We start from the raw sequence: 13040 nt of genomic DNA, 5'->3' as shown, positions 1-13040 counted from the left end.
GTTTAGAGTTAGAAGGTTAGGATTAGAGCTAGGGTTAGGGTTAGGGTTACGGTGAGGTTTTGTGTTATGATTAGAATTAGGGTTTTGGTGTTAGTGTTTGGGTTTTGGTTATGGTTACGGTTAGCGATTAGGGATAGGGTTTAGGTTTTGGGTTAGGGTTAGGCTTATCATAAGGGTTAAGGATTAGGGTTAGGGTTAGAGTTAGGTTTAGGGTTATGAATTTGTGTTCGTGTTAGTGTTAGGGTTAGGGTTAGGCTTAGGGTTACGGTTAGGGTTAGGTTTAGGGTTAGGGTTAGGGTTAAGTTTAGGATTAGGGTTCGTGTTAGGTTTAGGGTTAGGGTTTCGGGGTTAGTGTTTGGGTTAGGGTTAGGGTTAGGGTTATGGATTAGGTATAGGTTTAGAGTGAGTTTTAGGGTTTGGGTAGGGTTATGGTTATGGATTAACGGTACGTTTACAGTTAGAGTTAGCGTTAGGCTCAGTTCTAGGATTAGGTTTAGGGATAGTTTTAGGCTAGGGTTTAGTTTATTTATAGGGTTAGTGTTAGGGATAGGGTTAGCATTAGGTTTACGGTTAGGGATAGGGTTAGGGTAAGGGTTAGGTGTTAGGGTTAGGGTTAGGATTAGGGTTAAGGTCAGGGCTAGAAGGTTAGGATTAGAGCTAGGGTTAGGGTTAGGGTTACGGTGAGGTTTTGTGTTATGATTAGGTTTAGGGTTTTGGTGTTAGTGTTTGGGTTATGGTTATGGTTAGGGTTAGCGATAAGGATAGGGTTAGGGTGAGTGTTAGGGTTAGGGTTAGGGTTAGGGTTAGGGTTAATGTTAGGTTTATGGTTAGGGTTAGGTTTAGGGTTAGTGTGAGGTTTACGGTTAGGGTTAGGGTTAGGTTTTACATAGGGGTATGGGTTAGGGTAAGGGCTAAGGTTAGGGTTAGAGGTTAGCTTTAGGGTTAGGATTTCAGTTAGGGTTAGGTTCAGTGTTAGGGATAGTGTAAGGTTTAGGGTTAGAGTTAGAAGTTAGGGTTAGGGCTAGGGTTAATGTTATTGAAAGGGTTAGGGCTTTGGTATGGGTTAGTTTTTGAGTGTTAGAGTTATGGTTATGCTTATGCTTTTTTAGGGATAGGTTTAGTGTTAGATGTTAGGGTTAGGGTTAGCGTTAGGGTTAAGGTTTAGGGTTAAGTGTTAAAGTTAGGGTTAGTGTTAGACTTTTGTTTAGGGTTATGGTTATAGGTAGGGAGGGTTAGGGTTAAGGTTATGTTTAGGGTTATGGTTAGTGTTCGGTTTAGGGTTAGGTTTAGGGTTAGGGTTAGGTTTAGGATAGGGATTAGAGGTAGGTTTTGGGTTAACGTTAGGGTGAGGGTTATGGTTAGGGTTTAGGGTTAGCATGAGTGTTAGGGTTAGGGTTATGGTGAGGTTTAGGGTTTGAGTTAGGGTTAGGGCTTAGGTGTTAAGAATATGGTTAAGGTTATATTTAGGGTTACGTTTAGTGTTGGTGTTATATTTAGGGTTATGGCTAGTTTTAGTGTTAGGGTTACGGTTAGGGTTAGGGATTATGGATAGGGTTAGTGTTAGTTTTAGGGGCTAGTTTTATATTTAGTGTTAGGGTTATGGTAAGTTTTAAGGTTAGGGTTATGGATTAGTATTTGTATTTGGCTTAGGGTTAAAACTAGGGTTACGGTTATGGTTAGCGTTATGGTTAGGGTTAAGGTTAGGTTTAGGTTTATGGTTCGGTTTAGGGTTAGGTTTATTGTTAGCGTTTAGAGTTAGAGATTAGGGTTAGAGTTGGAGTTAGGGTTAGAGTTTAGGGTAAGGGTAAGGTTTAGGGTTATGGTTAGGGTTAGGGTTAGATTAGGGTTAGGTTTACGGTCAGATTTAGGGATAGGGTTGGGGTTAGGGTTAAGGTTAAGGTTAGGGTTATGGTTAGTTTTAGGGTTATGCTTAGTTTTAGGATTAGGGTTAGGTTTTAGGGTTAGGTTTAGTGTTAGGGTTAGGTTTTGGGTTAGGTTTAGTGTTAGGTTTAGGGTTATGATATGGTTTAGGTTTAGGCGTAGGGTTGCGTTTAGGGTTAGTGTTAGAGTTTAGGGTGAGATTTAGTCTTAGGGTTATGATTAGGGTTAGGGTTAAGGTTAGAAGTTAGTGTTAGGGTTAGGGTTACGGTTAGGGTTAGGGTTATTGTTATGGGTTAGGGTTAGGGTTAATGTTAGGATTTGGGTTAGTGTTAGCTTTAGATTTTGGGTTAGGGTTTGTGTGAGGGTTAGGGTTTGTTTTACAGTTTAGGGTTAGGGTTAGGGTAAGTGTTAGGGTTAGAGTTTAGGATTAGTGTTAGTGTTAGTGTAATGGATAGGGTTAGGGTTAGGGTTAGGGTTAGGGTTAGGTTTACGGTTACGTTTAAGGTTAGGGTTAGGGGCAGGTTAGGGTTAGGTTTAGGGGTTAGGTGTTAGGGATAGGGTCAGAGTTAGGCTTCGGAATACTGATAGTTTCAGCGTTACTATTAGGTTTAGGGTTAGGTTTAGGGTTCGGGTTTTGGTTAGGGTTATGGGTTAGGTGATAAGTTTATGGTTATGGTTAGGGTTAGGTTTCCAGTTATGTTTAGGCTTATGGTTAGGGTTAGTGTTATTGTTAAAGCTAGGCTTAGGGATTAGGGATAAGGTCAGGGTCAGGCTTAGGGGTTAGTGTTACGGTTAGGTTTAGGGTTATTGTAAAGGTTAATGTTAGAGTTATGGACTAGGGTTACTGTTCTGGTTAGGGTTAGAGTTAGAAATTAGGGTTAGGGTTAGGCTTAGGGTTAGTGTTAGGCTCAGTATTATGATTAGGGTTAGGGATAGTTTTAGGTTTAGGGTTACGTTTTTGTCTGGGTTAGGGTTAGGGACAGGGTTAGCATTAAGTTTAGGTTTAATGATAGGGTTATTTTTAGGGTTAGGTGTTAGTGTTAGGCTTCGGATTAGGGTTAGGGTTGCGGGTTAGGGTTAGTTTTAGCGTAAGGGTTAGGGCTAGGGTTAGGTTTAGGGTTAGAAGGTTAAAATTAATGTTAGGGTTAGGTTTAGGGTTAGGGTTTCGGGGTTACTGTTTGGGTTAGGGTTAGAGTTAGAGTTAGGAATTAGGGACAGGGTTAGAGTGAGTTTAGGGGTAGGGTTAGGGTTAGCGTTATGGATTACTGTTACGTTTACAGTTAGAGTTAGTTTTAGGCTCATTTCTAGGATTAGGATTAGGGATAGTTTTAGAGCTAGGGTTCGGTTTATTGATAGGTTTAGGGTTAGGGATAGGGTTAGCATTAGGTTTACGGTTAGGGATAGGCTTAGGGTTAGGGTTAGGTGTTAGTGTTAGGGGTAGGGGTAGGTGTTAGTGTTAGGGTTCGGGTTAGGATTAGGGTTAGTTTTAGAGTTAGAAGGTTACGATTAGAGCTAGGTTTAGGGTTAGGGTTACGGTGAGGTTTTGTGTTATGATTAGAATTAGCGTTTTGCTGTTAGTTTTTGGGTTATGGTTATGGTTACGGTTAGCGATTAGGGATAGGGTTTAGGTTTTGGGTTAGGGTTAGGCTTATCGTAAGGGTTAGGGATTAGGGTTAGGGTTAGAGTTAGGTTTAGGGTTATGAATTTGTGTTCGTGTTAGTGTTAGGGTTAGGGTTAGGCTTAGGGTTACGGTTAGTGTTATGGTTAGGTTTAGGGTTAGGGTTAGGGTTAGGGTTAGGGTTTCGGGGTTAGTGTTTGGGTTAGGGTTAGGGTTAGGGTTATGGATTAGGGAAATGGTTAGAATGAGTTTCAGGGTTGGGTTAGTGTTATGGTTATGGATTAGCGTTAAGTTTACAGTTAGAGTTAGCGTTAGGCTCAGTTCTAGGATTAGGTTTAGGGATAGTTTTAGGGCTAGGGTTTAGTTTATTGATAGGGTTAGGGTTAGGGTTAAGGTTAGCATTAGATTTACGGTTAGGGATAGGGTTAGGGTTAGGGTTAAGTGTTAAGGTTAGGCTAAGGTGTTAGGGTTAGTGTTAGGATTAGGGTTAGGGTTAGGGTTAGGGTTAGGGTTAGGGTTAGGGTTAGGTTTACAGTTAGAGTTAGCGTTAGGCTCAGTTCTAAGATTAGGTTTAGGGATAGTTTTAGGGCTAGGCTTTATTTTATTGATAGGGTTAGGGTAAGGGATAGGGTTAGCATTAGGTTTACGGTTAGGGATAGGGTTAGGGTTAGGGTTAGGGTTAGGGTCTGTGCTAGAAGGTTAGGATTAGAGCTAGGGTTAGGGTTAGGGTTAGAGTGAGGTTTTGTGTTATGATTAGGGTTAGGGTTCTGGTGTTAGTGTTTGGGTTATGGTTATTGTTAGGGTTAGCAATAGGGATAGGGTTAGGGTGAGTGTTAGGTTTAGGGTTAGGGTTAGGGTTAGGGTTAATGTTAGGTTTAGGGTTAGGGTTAGGTTTAGGGTTAGTGTGAGGTTTAGGGTTAGGTTTAGGGTTAGGTTTTGCGTAGGGGTTTGGGTTAGGGTAAGGGCTAGGGTTAGGGTTAGAGGTTAGCTTTAGGGTTAGGGTTAGGTTTAGGGTTAGTGTGAGGTTTAGGTTTAGGGTTAGGGTTAGGTTTTGCGTAGGGGTTTGGGTTAAGGGTAAGGGCTAGGGTTAGGGTTAGAGGTTATCTTTAGAATTAGGGTTTCAGTTAGGGTTAGGTTTAGTGTTTAGTACAGTGTATGGGTTAGGGTTAGAGTTAGAAGTTAGGGTTAGGGCTAGGGTTAGTGTTATTGATAGGGTTAGGGTTTTGGTATGGGTTAGTTTTAGAGTGTTAGGGTTAGGGTTATGGTTAGGCTTTGTTTAGGGATAGGTTTAGTGTTAGATGTTAGGGTTAGGGTTAGCTTTAGGCTTAAGGTTTAGGGTTATGTGATAAGTTAGTGTTAGTGTTAGACTTTGGTTTAGAGTTATGGTTATATGTAGGGAGGGTTAGGGTTAAGATTATGTTTAGGGTTACGGTTACTGTTCGGTTTAGGGTTAGGTTTAGGGTTAGGGTTAGGTTTAGGATAGGGATTAGAGGTAGGTTTTGGGTTAGCGTTAGGGTGAGGGTTATGGTTAGGGTTTAGGGTTAGCATTAGTGTTAGTGTTAGGGTTATGGTTAGGTTTAAGTTTTGGGTTAGGGTTAGGGGTTAGGTGTTAAGGATATGGTTAAGGTTATGTTTAGGGTTACGTTTAGTGTTGGTGTTACATTTAGGGTTATGGCTAGTTTTAGTGTTAGTGTTAGGATTAGGGTTAGGCATTATGGATAGGGTTAGTGTTAGGGTTAGGGGCTAGTTTTACATTTAGTGTTAGGGTTATAGTAAGGGTTAAGTTTAGGGTTATGGATTAGTGTTTGTATTCGGCTTAGGGTTAAAACTAGGGTTACGGTTAGGGTTAGCGTTATGATTAGCGTTAAGGTTAGGTTTAGGTTTATGGTTCGGTTTAGGGTTAGGTTTATTGTTAGCGTTTAGAGTTAGAGATTAGGGTTAGGGTTAGCGTTAGGTTTAGAATTTAGGGTAAGGGTAAGGGTTAGGGTTATGGTTAGGGTTAGGTTTAGATTAGGGTTAGGTTTAGGGTCAGGTTTAGGGATAGGGTCGGGGTTAGGGTTAAGGTTAAGGTTAGGGTTATGGTTAGTTTTAGGGTTATGCTTCGTTTTAGGGTTAGGGTTAGGTTTTAGGGTTAGGTTTAGTGTTAGGGTTAGGTTTTGGTTTAGGTTTAGTGTTAGGTTTAGGGTTATGATATGGTTTAGGTTTAGGGGTAGGGTTAGGGTTAGGGTTAGTGTTAGAGTTTAGGGTGAGATTTAGTCTTAGGGTTATGATTAGGTTTTCGGTTAAGGTTAGAAGTTAGTGTTAGGGTTAGGGTTACAGTTAGGGTTATGATTATTGTTATGGGTTAGGGTTAGGGTTAGAGTTAGGATTTGGGTTAGGGTTAGCTTTAGATTTTGGGTTAGGGTTTGTGTTAGGGTTAGGGTTTGGTTTTACAGTTTAGGGTTAGGGTTAGGGTAAGTGTTAGGGTTAGAGTTTAGGATTAGTGTTAGTGTTAGTGTAATTAACAGGGTTAGGGTTAGGGTTAGGTTTAGGGTTAGGTTTACGGTTACGTTTAAGGTTAGGGTTAGGGGCAGGTTAGGGTTAGGTTTAGGGGTTAGGTGTTAGGGATAGGGTCAGAGTTAGGCTTCGGAATACTGATAGTTTCAGCGTTACTATTAGGTTTAGGGTTAGGTTTAGGGTTCGGGTTTTGGTTAGGGTTATGGGTTAGGTGATAAGATTATGGTTATGTTTAGGGTTAGGTTTACAGTTATGTTTAGGCTTATGGTTAGGGTTAGTGTTATTGTTGGAACTAGGCTTAGGGATTAGGAATAAGGTCAGGGTCAGGCTTAGGGGTTAGTGTTACGGTTAGGGTTAAGGTTATTTTAAAGGTTAATGTTAGTGTTATGGACTAGAGTTACTGTTCTGGTTAGGGTTAGAGTTAGAAATTAGGTTTAGGGTTAGGCTTAGGGTTAGTGTTAGGCTCAGTATTATGATTAGGGTTAGGGATAGTTTTAGGTTTAGGGTTAGGTTTTTGTCTTGGTTAGGGTTACGGACAGGGTTAGCATTAAGTTTAGGTTTAATGATAGGGTTATGTTTAGGGTTAGGTGTTAGTGTTAGGCTTCGGGTTAGGGTTAGGGTTGCGGGTTAGGGTTAGTTTTAGCGTTAGGGCTAGGGCTAGGGTTAGGGTTAGGGTTAGAAGGTTAGGATTAATGTTAGGGTTAGGTTTAGGTTTAGGGTTTCGGGGTTACTGTTTGGGATAGGGTTAGAGTTAGAAGGTTAGGATTAGAGCTAGGGTTAGGGTTAGGTTTACGGTGAGGTTTTGTGTTATGATTAGAATTAGGGTTTTGGTGTTAGTGTTTGGGTTATGGTTATGGTTACGGTTAGCGATTAGGGATAGGGTTTAGGTTTTGGGTTTGGGTTAGGCTTATCGTAAGGGATAGGGATTAGGTTTAGCGTTAGAGTTAGGTTTAGTGTTATGAATTTGTGTTCGTGTTAGTCTTAGGTTTAGGGTTAGGCTTAGGGTTACGGTTAGGGTTATGGTTAGGTTTTGGGTTAGGGTTAGTGTTAGGTTTAGGGATTAGGGCTAGGGTTAGAGTGTGTTTAGGGGTAGGGTTAGGGTTAGAGTTATGGATTAGGTTTAGGTTTACAGTTAGAGTTAGTTTTAGGCTCAGTTCTAGGATTAGGGATAGGGATAGTTTTAGGGCTAGGGTTTGGTTTATTGATAGGTTTAGGGTTAGGGATAGGGTTAGCATTAGGTTTACGGTTAGGGATAGGGTTAGGGTTAGGGTTAGGGGCAGGTGTTAGTGTTAGGGTTCGTGTTAGGATTAGGGTTAGGTTTAGAGTTAGAAGGTTAGGATTAGAGCTAGGGTTAGGGTTAGGGTTACGGTGAGGTTTTGTGTTACGATTAGAATTAGGGTTTTGGTGTTAGTGTTTGGGTTATGGTTATGGTTACCGTTAGCGATTAGGGATAGGTTTTAGGTTTTGGGTTAGGGTTAGGCTTATTGTAAGGGTTAGGGATTAGGGTTAGCGTTAGAGTTAGGTTTAGGGTTATGAATTTGTGTTCGTGTTAGTGTTAGGTTTAGGGTTAGGCTTAGGGTTACGGTTAGTGTTATGGTTAGGTTTTGTGTTAAGGTTAGGGTTAAGTTTAGGATTAGGGTTCGGGTTAGGTTTAGGGTTAGGGATTCGGGGTTAGTGTTTGGGTTAGGGTTAGGTTTAGTGTTAGGGATTAGGGATATGGTTAGAGTGAGTTTTAGGGTTTGGGTTAGGGTTATGGTTATGGATTAGCGTTAAGTTTACAGTTAGAGTTAGCGTTAGGCTCAGTTCTAGGATTAGATTTAGGGATAGTTTTAGGGCTACGGTTTAGTTTATTGATACGGTTAGGGTTAGGGATAGGGTTAGCATTAGGTTTACGGTTAGCGATAGGGTTAGGGTTAGGGTTAGGTGTTAGGTTAGGTTTAGGATTAGCGTTAGGGTCAGGGCTAGAAGGTTAGGATTAGAGCTAGGGTTATTGTTAGGGTTACGGTGAGGTTTTGTGTTATGATTAGGGTTAGGGTTTTGGTGTTAGTGTTTGGGTTATGATTTTGGTTAGGGTTATCGATTAGGGATAGGGTGAGGGTGAGTGTTATGGTTATGGTTAGGGTTAGGGTTAGTGTTAATGTTAGGTTTAGGGTTAGGGTTAGGTTTAGGGTTAGTGTGAGGTTTAGGGTTAGGGTTAGGGTTAGGTTTTGGATAAGGGTTTGGGTTAGGGTAAGGGCTAGAGTTAGGGTTAGAGCTTAGCTTTAGGGTAGGGTTTCAGTTAGGGTTAGGTTCAGTGTTAGGGATAGTGTAAGGGTTTGGGTTAGAGTTAGAAGTTAGGGTTAGGGCTACGGTTAGTGTTATTGATAGGATTAGGGTTTTGGTATGGGTTAGTTTTTGAGTGTTACGGTTAGTGTTATGGTTAGGCTTTGTTTAGGGATAGGTTTTGTGTTAGATGTTAGGGTTAGGTTTAAGGTTTAAGGTTAAGTGTTAAAGTTAGGGTTAGTGTTAGACTTTGTTTTAGGGTTATGGTTATAGGTAGGGAGGGTTAGGGTTAAGGTTATGTTTAGGGTTACGGTTAGTGTTCGGTTTAGGGTTAGGTTTAGGGTTAGGGTAAGGGTTAGGTTTAGGATAGGGATTAGAGGTAAGTTTTGGGTTAGCGTTAGGTTGAGGGTTATGGTTAGGGTTTATTGTTAGCATGAATCTTAGTGTTAGGCTTATGGTGAGGTTTTGGGTTTGGGTTAGGGTTATGCGTTAGGTGTTAAGGATATGGTTAAAGTTATGTTTAGGGTTACGTTTAGTGTTGGTGTTAAATTTAGGGTTATGGCTAGTTTTAGTGTTAGGGTTAGGATTAGGGTTAGGGATTACGGATAGGGTTAGTGTTAGGGTTAGGGGCTAGTTTTACATTTAGTGTTAGGGTTATGGTAAGGGTTAAGGTTAGGGTTATGGATTAGTGTTAGTATTCGGCTTAGTGTTAAAGCTAGAGTTACGGATTAGGTTAGCGTTATGGTTATGGATAAGGTTAGGTTTAGATTTAGGGTTCGTTTTAGGGTTAGGTTTGTTGTTAGCGTTTAGAGTTAGAGATTAGGGTTAGGGTTAGCGTTATAGTTAGAGTTTAGAGTAAGGGTAAGGGTTAGGGTTATGGTTAGGGTTAGGGTTAGATTAGGGTTAGGTTTAGGGTCAGGTTTAGGGATAGGGTTGGGTTTAGGGTTAAGGTTAAGGTTAGCGTTATGGTTAGTTTTAGGGTTAGGTTTAGTGTTAGTGTTAGGGTTAGGTTTTAATGTTAGGTTTAGTGTTAGGGTTAGGTTTTGGGTTAGGTTTAGTGTTAGGTTTAGGGTTATGATATGGTTTAGGTTTAGGGTTAGTGTTACGTTTAGGGTTAGTATTAGAGTTTAGGGTGAGATTTAGTCTTAGGGTTATGATTAGGGTTAGGGTTAAGGTTAGAAGTTAGTGTTAGGGTTAGGGTTATGGTTAGGGTTAGGGTTATTGTTATGGGTTAGGGTTAGGGTTAGGGTTAGGATTTGGTTTCGGGTTAGGTTTAGATTTTGGGTTAGGGTTTGTGTTAAGGTTAGCGTTTGGTTTTACAGTTTGGGGTTAGGGTTAGGGTAAGTGTTAGGGTTAGAGTTTAGGATTAGTGTTAGTGTTAGGGTAATGGTTAGGGTTAGGGTTAGGGTTAGGGTTAGGTTTACGCTTACGTTTAAGTTTAGGGTTCGGGGCAGGTTAGGGTTAGGTTTAGGGATTAGGGTTAGGGTTAGGTGTTAGGGTTAGTGTTAGGATTAGGGATAGGGTCAGGGTTAGGCTTCGGAAGACTGATAGGTTCAGGGTTACTATTATATTTAGGGTTAGGTTTAGGGTTCGGGTTTTGGTTAGGGTTAGGTTTAGGTGATAATAATATGGTTATGGTTAGGGTTAGGTTTACAGTTATGTTTAGGGTTATGGTTAGGGTTAGTGTTATTGTTAGAGCTAGGCTTAGGGATTAGGGATAAGGTTAGGGTCAGGCTTAGGGGTTAGTGTTACGGTTAGGGTTAGGGTTATTGTAAAGGCTAATGTTAGGGTTATGGACTAGGGTTACTGTTCTGGTTAGGGTTAGAGTTAGAACTTAGGGTTAGGGTTAGGCTTGGGGTTAGTGTTAGGCTCAGTATTATGATTAGGGTTAGGGATAGTTTTAGGTTTAGGGTTAGGTTTATTGTCTGGGTTATGGTTAGGGACAGGGTTAGCCTTATGTTTAGATTTAATGAAAGGGTTATTGTTAGGGTTAGGTGTTAGTGTTAGGCTTCTGGTTAGGGTTAGGGTTTCGGGTTAGGATTAGTTTTAGCGTTAGGGTAAGGGCTAGGGTTAGGGTTAGGGTTAGAAGATTAGGATTAATGTTAGGGTTAGGTTTAGGGTTAGGGTTTCGGGGTTACTGTTTGCGTTAGGGTTAGAGTTAGAGTTCGGAATTAGGGACAGTGTTAGAGTGAGTTTAGGGGTAGGGTTAGGGTTAGGGTTATGGATTACTGTTACGTTTACAGTTAGAGTTAGTTTTAGGCTCATTTCTAGGATTAGGGTTAGGTATAGTTTTAGGGCTAGGGTTCGGTTTATTGATAGGTTTAGGGTTAGGTATAGGGTTAGCATTAGGTTTACCATTAGGGATAGGGTTAGGGGTTAGGGTTAGGGTTAGGTGTAGGGGTTAGGGTTAGGCTTATGGTTAGGTGTTAGTGTTAGGGTTGGGGTTAGGATTAGGGTTAGGTTTAGAGTTAGAAGGTTAGGATTAGAGCTAGTGTTAGGGTTAGGGTTACAGTGAGGTTTTGCGTTATGATTAGAATTAGGGTTTTGGTGTTAGTGGTTGGGTTATGGTTATGGTTACGGTTAGCGATTAGGGATAGGGTTTAGGTTTTGGGTTAGGGTTAGGCTTGTCATAAGGGTTAGGGATTAGGGTTAGGGTTAGAGTTAGGTTTAGGGTTATGAATTTGTGTTCGTGTTAGTGTTATGGTTAGGGTTAGGCTTAGGGTTATGGTTAGGGTTATGGTTAGGTTTAAGGTTAGGGATAGGGTTAAGTTTAGGATTAAGGTTCGGGTTGGGTTTAGGGTTAGAGTTTCCGGGTTAGTGTTTGGGATAGGGTTAGTGTTAGTGTGAGGGATTAGGGATAGGGTTAGAGTGAGTTTTAGGGTTTGGGTTAGTGTTAAGGTTATGGATTAGCGTTAAGTTTACAGTTAGAGTTAGCGTTAGGCTCAGTTCTAGGATTAGGTTTAGGGATAGATTTAGGGCTAGGGTTTAGTTTATTGATAGATTTAGGGTTAAGGATAGGGTTAGCATTAGGTTTACGCTTAGGGATAGGTTTAGGTTTAGGGTTAGGTGTTAGGGTTAGGGTTAGTATTAGGAATAGGGTCAGGGTTAGGCTTCGGAAGACTGATAGGTTCAGGGTTACTATTATGTTTAGGGTTAGGTTTAGGGTTGGGGTTTTGGTTAGGGTTATGGGTTAGGTGATAAGAATATGGTTATGTTTAGGGTTAGGTTTACAGTTATGTTTAGGGTTATGGTTAGGGTTAGTGTTATTGTCAGAGCTAGGCTTAGGGATTAGGGATAAGGTTAGGGTCAGGCTTAGTGGTTAGTGTTACGGTTAGGGTTAGGGTTATTGTAAAGGTTAATGTTTGGGTTATGGACTAGGGTTACTGTTCTGGTTAGGGTTAGAGTTAGAAATTAGGGTTAGGGTTAGGCTTAGGGTTAGTGTTAGGCTCAGTATTATGATTAGGGTTAGGGATAGTTTTAGGTTTAGGGTTAGGTTTATTTTCTGGGTTAGGGTTAGGGACAGGGTTAGCATTAAGTTTAGATTTAATGATAGGGTTATGGTTAGGTTTAGGTGTTAGTGTTAGGTTTAGGGTTAGGGTTAGGGTTTCGGGTTAGGGTTAGTTTTAGCGTTAGGCTTAGGTGTAGGGTTAGGGTTAGGGTTAGAAGGTTAGGATTAATGTTAGGATTAGATTTAGGGTTAGGGTTTCGGGGTTAGTGTTTGGGTTGGGGTTAGGGTTAGGGTTAGGGATTAGGGATAGGGTTAGAGTGAGTTTAGGGGTAGGGTTAGGGTTAGGGTTATGGATTAGGGTTAGGTTTACAGTTAGAGTTAGTTTTAGGCTCAGTTCTAGGATTAGTGATAGGGATAGTTTTAGGGCTAGGGTTCGGTTTATTGATAGGTTTAGGGTTAGGGATAGGGTTAGCATTAGGTTTACGGTTAGGGATAGGTTTAGGGTTAGGGTTAGGGGTTAGGGTTAGGGTTAGGGGTAGGTGTTAGTGTTAGAGTTCCGGTTAGGATTAGGGTTAGGTTTAGAGTTAGAAGGTTAGGATTAGAGCTAGTGTTAGGGTTAGGGTTACGGTGAGGTTTTGTGTTATGATTAGAATTAGGGTTTTGGTGTTAGTAGTTGGGTTATGGTTATGGTTACGGTTAGCGATTAGGGATAGGGTTTAGGGTTTGGGTTAGGGTTAGGCTTATCGTAAGGGTTAGGGATTAGGGTTAGGGTTAGAGTTAGGTTTAGGGTTATGAATTTGTGTTCGTGTTAGTGTTAGGGTTAGGGTTAGGCTTAGGGTTACAGTTAGGGTTATGGTTAGGTTTAGGGTTAGGGTTAGCTTTAAGTTTAGGATTAAGGTTCGGGTTAGGTTTAGGGTTACAGTTTCTGGGTTAGTGTTTTGGATAGGGTTAGGGTTAGGATGAGGGATTAGGGATAGGATTAGAGTGTGTTTTAGGGTTTGGGTTAGGGTTAAGGTTATGGATTAGCGTTAAGTTTACAGTTAGAGTTAGCGTTAGGCTCAGTTCTAGGATTAGGTTTAGGGATAGTTTTAGGGCTAGGGTTTAGTTTATTGATAGGGTTAGGGTTAGGGATAGGGTTAGCATTAGGTTTACGCTTAGGGATAGGGTTAGGCTTAGGGTTAGGTGTTAGGGTTAGGGTTAGGTGTTAGGGTTAGTGTTAGGATTAGGGATAGGGTCAGGGTTAGGCTTCGGAAGACTGATAGGTTCAGGGTTACTATTATGTTTAGGGTTAGGTTTAGGGTTCGGGTATGGTTAGGGTTAGGGTTAGGTGATAAT

Source organism: Cavia porcellus, unplaced genomic scaffold, assembly GCF_034190915.1.
Source record: "Cavia porcellus strain 051 isolate PalLab524CR breed Dunkin Hartley unplaced genomic scaffold, mCavPor4.1 scaffold_63, whole genome shotgun sequence".
Taxonomy (NCBI): domain Eukaryota; kingdom Metazoa; phylum Chordata; class Mammalia; order Rodentia; family Caviidae; genus Cavia; species Cavia porcellus.
The sequence above is the reverse complement of the archived record's forward strand: the minus strand, read 5'-3'. Positions refer to the sequence as shown.